The 8013-nt window shown below is 43.5% G+C and overlaps 1 long non-coding RNA gene across 1 annotated transcript; it reads right to left on the reverse strand.

The window, feature by feature from the left end:
- Nucleotides 1-2396: 2396 nt before the first annotated feature.
- LOC119283879 lies at nucleotides 2397-7610 on the reverse strand. The gene is made up of 7 exons (XR_005139069.1): nucleotides 7446-7610; nucleotides 7249-7347; nucleotides 6928-6971; nucleotides 6677-6747; nucleotides 3692-6518; nucleotides 3075-3285; nucleotides 2397-2881 (listed from the first exon to the last, which is right to left on the reverse strand). It is a non-coding gene; the product is annotated as an uncharacterized LOC119283879 (long non-coding RNA).
- Nucleotides 7611-8013: the final 403 nt, after the last annotated feature.

Here is an 8013-nt window from a genome sequence, read left to right on the forward strand (position 1 = left end):
AAAACAGAAAACGCGTATTTTTTTCCCTTTCCGAGAGGCACGGCCGTGACTTTCGCGTAAGCACAACCATGCCTCTCGCGGAAGCAAAACCGTGACTCTCACGAAAGAAAAAAAAACAGAAAACGCATTTTGTTTTTTCCTTTCCGAGAGGCACGGCCGTGACTCTCGCAAAAGCACAACCGTGCCTCTCGCGGAAGAAAAACCGTGACTCTCGCAAAAGAAAAAAAAACAGAAAACGCGTTTTTTTCGTTTCCGAAAGGCACGGCTGTGACTCTCGATAAAGCACAACCGTGCCTCTCGCGGAAGAAAAACCGTGACTTTTGCGAAAGAAAAAAAATTGCGTTTTTTCGTGATTTTTTTTTTGAATTTTTTTTGATCGAAAAGCTAAGAAAGACCGGAGGAAAACCAAAACGTCGAAAACACCCGGGAAAAAACCGTTTAAAAAGTCGAAAATGCGTGTGAAAAAAAAATCCGAAGAGAGCGTCCAGAGCGCGACACGTGGCGAATGGCTGAGAGCGCGCCAAGTGGCGCTGATCGTTGCGAGGCTCCCGAAGGAGCGCTCGTTAACTAGTTGCTCCCATGAAAGGAACAACCATTTGTACCACATTGAATTTTTGTTATAATAAAGAAAGTTTATTTAATTTATTTGTTCGTTAGGCCTCACCCAGTTTATATGTACTAGTGGTTGGGGCGCGCCCGTGGCGCGCCGCGTGAGCGGAAGCTGGGCGGTACCAGGTTGGGTGGAAAAAAATTCCGTGGAGACCGTCTCCAGGGCTCCTCCCGTGCGTACCCAATCTAGGATGGCGCCACGTGTCCCCCGATTGCATCCCACGGCATCCACTCTCGCTACTGCAGGGCTCCTTTACGTCGGCTCGCGTGAACCCGCGCTTCTGCTCGGCTCGATCGGCACGCTGCGACATCGGCTCACTCACGAGACAGAACATCATCCCATCTAGTTCCCCTGTTCAGCGGACAACCATGGCCGAGCGGAGTGGCGGCGACGGGGACGGAGCAGGAGGACATTGTAGAAACTTAACCCACGAGCGACGCGCGTCCATGGGATAGTTGCTCCACCCGCCGGCATCAGAGAATCCAGATAAGACTGGTAGCCGCCTGGCGGCCGAGTTGGACGCAGATGCGTCGCTGCGGGGGCACGGCCTGCGGTGGATTACAAGCGTGCATGCCGCCGGTGTGCTATCATGGCCATGATCTTCCCGGATTTGATATCCGTATGCTCTCAATCCTCTTGCGAACTGATAACTGAATGAATACAGTTTACTGATTTTAGAAAAGAGTAGTTTTCCACCGATAGATAAACTGAGGCCTTGCATAACAGTTTAATCTTCTAGCTGTGTGGTCCTAGTTATTGTCTTGTCAATTGTATTCTCTTGTTTCCCGAGACTATGATTGTATAATATTTCACCAATTGATTTATTTCTCTTTGTTTGATATTACCATGTAAGCACAAATAAATTTTACTGTTTCGCAGCAGCTGTTGTTAGCTGCTTCGATTGCACTGTCTGCTCTCTGCTGTTGGTGACTAACTTCCTTGTGTTGCAGGTAGCCTCTTAAAGTTTAGAGGTCACTGTTTTTTGAACTTATCTGAATTTTGATTGATGCACTGATGGTTCAGATTTGCATCTAATTTTACAGTGGGTGGCCTAATGGTGATATTAGATTGATATAGATAGGTACGTGTAATTACAAACAGGGAACAAGCAAAGGTCAGCAAGATAATAGTGCTCATTATTTTACTAACTTATGGACATGGAATTCTGAATTGTTCCTAGAGCTGAAAACTTTCAGCAGGTCAATGTAGTGAGCCTAGATGCTAGAACGTAACCCTATAATTATGATTTGTCGGCGGCATGCTGGTCCGACGAGGAGCGGCGTGCAGTGGTGGCGGCGGCGTCCGTGGAGACGGTGGGCACGCGGATGGAGTGGCCCGACCACGACGAGGGCGGCCGACAGGGGCTCGGTTCGAGGCGGCGCGCGGTAGTGCCGGTGTCGTGGCGGAGGCGGTGGGCACCGAGATGGCGGCGGCAGGCTTGTTGGCTGCTCTCTCGGCCATGGCGGTCGTCCTCCGCTCGTTGAACCGGATGGATCGGGCTTGCGTCGCGTGCTGCTGCGTGGGACTCCTCCTCTACGAGCCGATCGGAGACGAGCCGAGCTGCGACGAGTGCCGAGCGCTAGCGCCAGGAGCAGCGAGAGTGGGTGCCGTGGGATGCCATCGAGAGACACGTGGCGCCATCCTAGATCGGGTACGCACGGGAGGAGCCCTGGAGACGGTCTCCACGGAATTTTTTTCCTGGGTTGGACGCGTCCCTTTCACCGCCCTCTTTGTACTAATGAGTGTGGTTTGTGTATCATGTAATACTGGTGTGAAGAAACTGACATTCAAATCATGGCAGAAAATTATCGGTTCCAATTGAAGTAAGTTTACACAAAAAATTACGTACATGATGGCTAACCATCAATCAGCCCACGCTTCAAAGAAGGCAAGATGATGAAGCAACACCTATGCACCAGCTACCAACCTTTGCACCATGCCACTTTTCATCGAACCCATCCGCTGGTCCTCGTCGGCCCGACCGCCGTGCCAGATCCATCATGCATGGCGCCAAGGAACACCGTGCACTCCTCCCTGATCTTGCTGCAGCCGGCACGCACACACGCCTTAGATTTGAACATCGGCATGGCTGCCAGCATGCAGCCTTGCCAAGTCCCCCTCTGTTGGTCCTCTTCCTCGTCGGTCCGGCCACCGTGCTGGATCCCGTCCAGTGCGCATCGTCCTGCCCGCCCCATCGCTTGTACAGGTAGTTGAGGTACAATACGAGGAATCCCGCCATGAACGCCGCCACAAGCTCCAGAGGAGTCCCCGCTGCCACCGTCATGAAAATGGAATAATACCTTCAGTATGCTTATCAACAAAGCAACAAAACTACTCGTGAGCAAGAACAGTTATGCTGCCTCAGAATCAGTATATTCCCCTTATGCAAGCAAGAAACAAGCGGTGTTGAGTTAGATTCATGAAATGTCAAATTGAAATTTGGACTGGAAGCAGACAAACAAACCTTCCATAAAATTCTTCAGAGATTTCAACAAAAAATGAAAGCTCCCTTGTACTGTCACAGGCGACCATACCGATGAGACAACGAAGTCCATTGCAGCAGGTGTATCTCCATCCATTGATGCCGCTGCTGTCGACAACCTGATGTCGTTGGCTTGTTGTCTGCATATGTCCTCATCTTAATACCAAACCTTCCATATATGTTGCACAGTTTCCTTAAAGAAAAACAAAATGATTTAATAACATTCCATTAGGTGAATTCCTAGTTCTTCCTATTATTTGACTCACACTTGTGAAAACAAGGAAGGAAGTGAACTTGATGATGTTGGATACATATTCTTCCAGTAAAACATTGTAAGAGGCAACTAATAACAGGATGCCATGAAAGATGGATACATATTAACTTGTTTCTTGCATGGGATTTGCGTCATCCTTCAAACCAAACACTTGAATTTGCAACTGATGAAAGCACATCTCTCTCTCTAATTTATCAAATTTCTTTCTTATCAACGAAGTATCTATGAAATGATTTGAATGGAGAAAATAATCATTCCTCTTCAGCCATATAGACCAACAAGTACATCGTAAAAATTCCACAGGGAAGAGTTGGTCTGCTCTTACCTGATCTGATGTGTCACCTCTTACTGCCAAGCAGAGAAGCCGGGAAAAGGAGAGGTCGAGCTGGGAGTGGAAGGCATGTACTGAAGTGGAAAGAAGAAGCAGAGAAAGTATGGTCCAGGCACCGCTGGCCTCCTCCTACTCGAGCTGCTGGTCAATCCTGCTCTCGTCCTTCCTTATTGGCATCTGAAGCGCTGTCATCTTTCTCCCCATGGCCAGCATAGACAGCAGGGGGTGGAAGACACATGCGAGAACGAGGCGCGTTGGCCCAGATCTTGGTTCTGAACCTATCTTATGATAACAAACACCATAAATAAAAGTGTATGTTCTATGTGTCAAGACCTCAAATTGACAAATCCAAGTCGGTCAGCAAGAAAATAAAATTCATTAGGTGAAGGACCTTCAAATCATGAAGGTGATGATTGCATATACTTTGATGCACAGTTATTCCGTCAAGAGAGGAGTGTCAAGACCTCAAATTGACAAATGCAAGTGGGTCAACAAGAAAATAGAATTCATTAGGTGAAGGACCTTCAAATCATTAATCTTGATAGAACAAATTTAAAATCAAGAATCCAGGAACACATTACGAATCAAATGGAAGTTCATTTTTAAGTACGGCTCAATGAACCATACAAAAAAAATGAGCTCTAATTAATTCAAAATTTTCATGCTAAGTTTCAGGTGAAAAACAAAGATATACAGTATCATAGACAAAATGACATACTAAGTGCAGGTTACGAGAGAGGAAATATATGGAGTGGCTAAACTGTCTCAAAACCAGAGGAAGTTCATCTTAAACTTGAAGGCACATTGCATACCCTAATTTCTAGCAAGTTGTCTAACAATGTAATCCAAAGACCGTAAAGCAGCAAGAGCAAGCTAATCTTTCAATGACAGAGCGCACTACATTCAGTTAGTCCAGAATCCTAGAGATGGTGATGAGGATGATGCTCATGCTGATGTACCGAATCTTGAGACAGAGAACGACAGGTGACTAGAGTGACAGCACGACAAATGCCCACATCTGGAGAAGGAAATTTTTTGGAAACGGTAAGTAAGATTCATCCATGTAAAAGCCAGGTTGAGCAAATCTCGACCTTGCAGGATCCAAGTAAAAATATAGGATGAGCCATAGACTGAAACAGCCTATATCAAACATGATATTATCAGCAATGGCAGAGATTACATATGCCTAGTAAATATGACAGGCAAAGGCGATTATGCTTGCACCTGATAATTTTCCAACCAATAAATTAAATTTACAGTAATGATGAGGTACATTCTCATCTACCTGAAAATGTTAGACACATCACGGAAGGTTTGTTATGCGTTGCGTAAACTTTTGAAGTAAAAGTGTACCAAGACAAAAATAGCGAAAACTTTTGAAGTGGGAGCTAAGAAAAAAAAGATGAACCACGATTTAGATAGCAATAAGTGTTGCCAATGGAGAATGAAGATATCAATTAACGAACCGGAAAAAGTTTAGAGCAAACCCTTACTAAGTAGCTGAAGAAACAGAGAACCAATTACCACATCAACATGCTAGCAGTACATTCTCTGTAAGTGAAACGAAGCAGCAGATTAGGGATTCATACAGTAGTATAAAAACACTTAATGTTAAGGGAAGAAATAGAGAGCCAACTATCAAAAAGAGTGTAAGATGTAAGGAGCCAAAGGACATCAAAATAATAATGTATAGGGATGGACAAACAGTACCTGCGAGTAAAGTACAAAATGCTATAATTAATTGAATATTCATTTACTAATCTATTCCAATAGTAGTTTCTTTCATATGTACACAAAAGAGAAGAGAACAAAACTACGGAACTGGATCATTATTTTTGTCACTTTACCGTGCGAAACAAAGCACTCAAATCAAGTAATGCAACAAATAGAAAAGGAACAAAATAACACACTTGCCAGTGAAAACTCATTGTTCTTTGATTTTGCAATGACAACAAGATACATGTCTTTGTATTATTTTGTACTATATGCATTGGTGTCTTCTGAAATATCAATTGAACCATATGACGTAATATGAGGAGGCGAAAAAACTGTGTAAAATAGAGATTCATGATACACGGCCTGTAGATAGCAATATTTATGGCTTTTAATGCCCTGTATACCAGTAGACATGACCATGAGGACAGTTTCAGAGCCAAAGAGTGAATTCATTGAGTGATTCAAAGGAAGAAGGCAGGGAAAAGGAGTCAAATACATACTACCACAACAAAACTGGGAATGTCAAAATAACATACAGAGTATATACAGATAACGACACGATAAGATAAATAGCATGATGTAATGGTGCCTATGCTTTTGTCTCTAGTATAAAATATCCAATACAGGAAATTGAAGGACTGAGCATAGAAAAAAAAACTCAGTGGACAACATAAACAACATTTGAAACCTCCATTGCAAGTAAAGAAAGATTAGGTTTCAGTCACAAGAGAAGCCTGGCTCAAGCAATATAACATTGTAAGATTAAGAGGAGAACGCCAATAGGATATTCAAGATGCAACTGCTAAGATTTCAATATGTCCACCATTTCTGTTTAACATCTCTTTTGTTCCGTTAGCTCCACCTAATACTAATGGGCAAACTCAACTGTAATTAGAATAAGTTAAAAGTTTCCAGTACAAATTACAAGATTGAATTTATGTTACTAAAAAAGGCATGACATGATTGGACAAATAAGAACCTCATCTAAACTCTTCAATGTGTCCATCCTTGCTGAATTTTTCAGGATCTAGTATCTGCCATACTCAAGCTTGACAAGTCATCTCCAATAGGCAATCCTATTATCAAATGACCATTTAGAGCAAGCCTGCAAAGTCACCATAATGAGAAAAGCCAGAATCACTAAAACCTAGAAGAGTAAGCTAATCATACTATCTGAAGGGATATTTCATAGAAACATAGCACAATTTAACATAACTATTAAGAAGCAGTAAAAGGAAGACTTTGAAACATTCCAAACTCAACCATTCCGATCATGGTGTGATGGTGGCAAGCCATCGAGCTCAAGATCTGCGTAAGGTGTAGATAAAACTTTCCTGGAAGAAGAATACAGTTCAGCAATTGGATTGCGATATGGTAGCTTCAAATAAAATCAAAATAACAGAGACTCTACATTGTTCACAGATTTATGTCCTGAATAGAAATGGAACATGGCCACAATACATGTAACAAAACTTAGGATACATGGCTGATTGAGAAACAAACTGGAATCATACCATGGAATTCACATCAATATAATAGCATTGGCAGGTGCATCCTGCTGGTTGAAGAAATAAAATTCAGACACACAAATTCGAATACATAATATTTGAACAATTAAATTTCGCAATTGGACAGGAAAATAATCCATCAAGCATCTGTAATATAAAATGAAACTGTAACACATCTATTCCTTTACTTATGATAAAAAAACTAATAAGAAGGAGATCCACCAAAACAATCATGCTGATAAATAACATACATCTTCCTCGTTGTATGACTTAACACTGATATGATTATCTAGTAAACATCATTATCGTCCTCGTTATTAGTGCTACCTGCATCAGACTCGTTCATTTCTAGCGCCAATTCCTCTAGATTGGACGATGAGCTGAACGCAGGAGGCGGGTGAACCCTGAAGAATGACATCAAAGAACCTTCAAAACATGAAGATACCATTACCTTGAGAATCAATTGATGCAGCAACTGGTTTAATTGAAAAAAAAACAAAAAATAAAAACCTAGAGGAGCAGACCTCGGGATGAGGAAGTGGGAGGAGGGGTTGGCTCAGACCAGTTGACCACCATTACAAGACCTGGTCGACGCAACTCTCCCCGGCCGTGCCGCTACGGCCGCCGTTCGGCCACACGAGCGGCACCGGCTTGCCCTGGACCGCCCGGAGCAGATCCCGCTGTCCCGCGTTGCGGTCAGCTGCAATGAGGACAGTGAGCCCGGCAGTGTCAACGTCGTAAGTTACCTACTCCGTCGTGGACACTTACCCAAACATATTGGCACCTGACTTGCTGGAGATAACCGACAAAATACGTATCTGATCCTGAATCGGCTCCCTAACAAAAGTGAGCCCATAAATAGGAGGTAAAGAAAAAACGGAACAAATTATGAGTCCCCAAGAACCACATAAGAGCAACTTCAACGGGCCGACCCAAACGGACGTCGATTTCGTCCGCTTTTTGTCCGTTTGGATCGGCCAAACGGACACAGATGCCCCCCTCTGCATTTGGGTCGGCACCTACGCCCAACACCGGCCTGCGACCCATTTTAAACGGCACCAAAAAAAATAAACGCATACATATTTAAAAAAA

Source organism: Triticum dicoccoides, chromosome 1A (assembly GCF_002162155.2).
Source record: "Triticum dicoccoides isolate Atlit2015 ecotype Zavitan chromosome 1A, WEW_v2.0, whole genome shotgun sequence".
Taxonomy (NCBI): Eukaryota; Viridiplantae; Streptophyta; class Magnoliopsida; order Poales; family Poaceae; genus Triticum; species Triticum dicoccoides.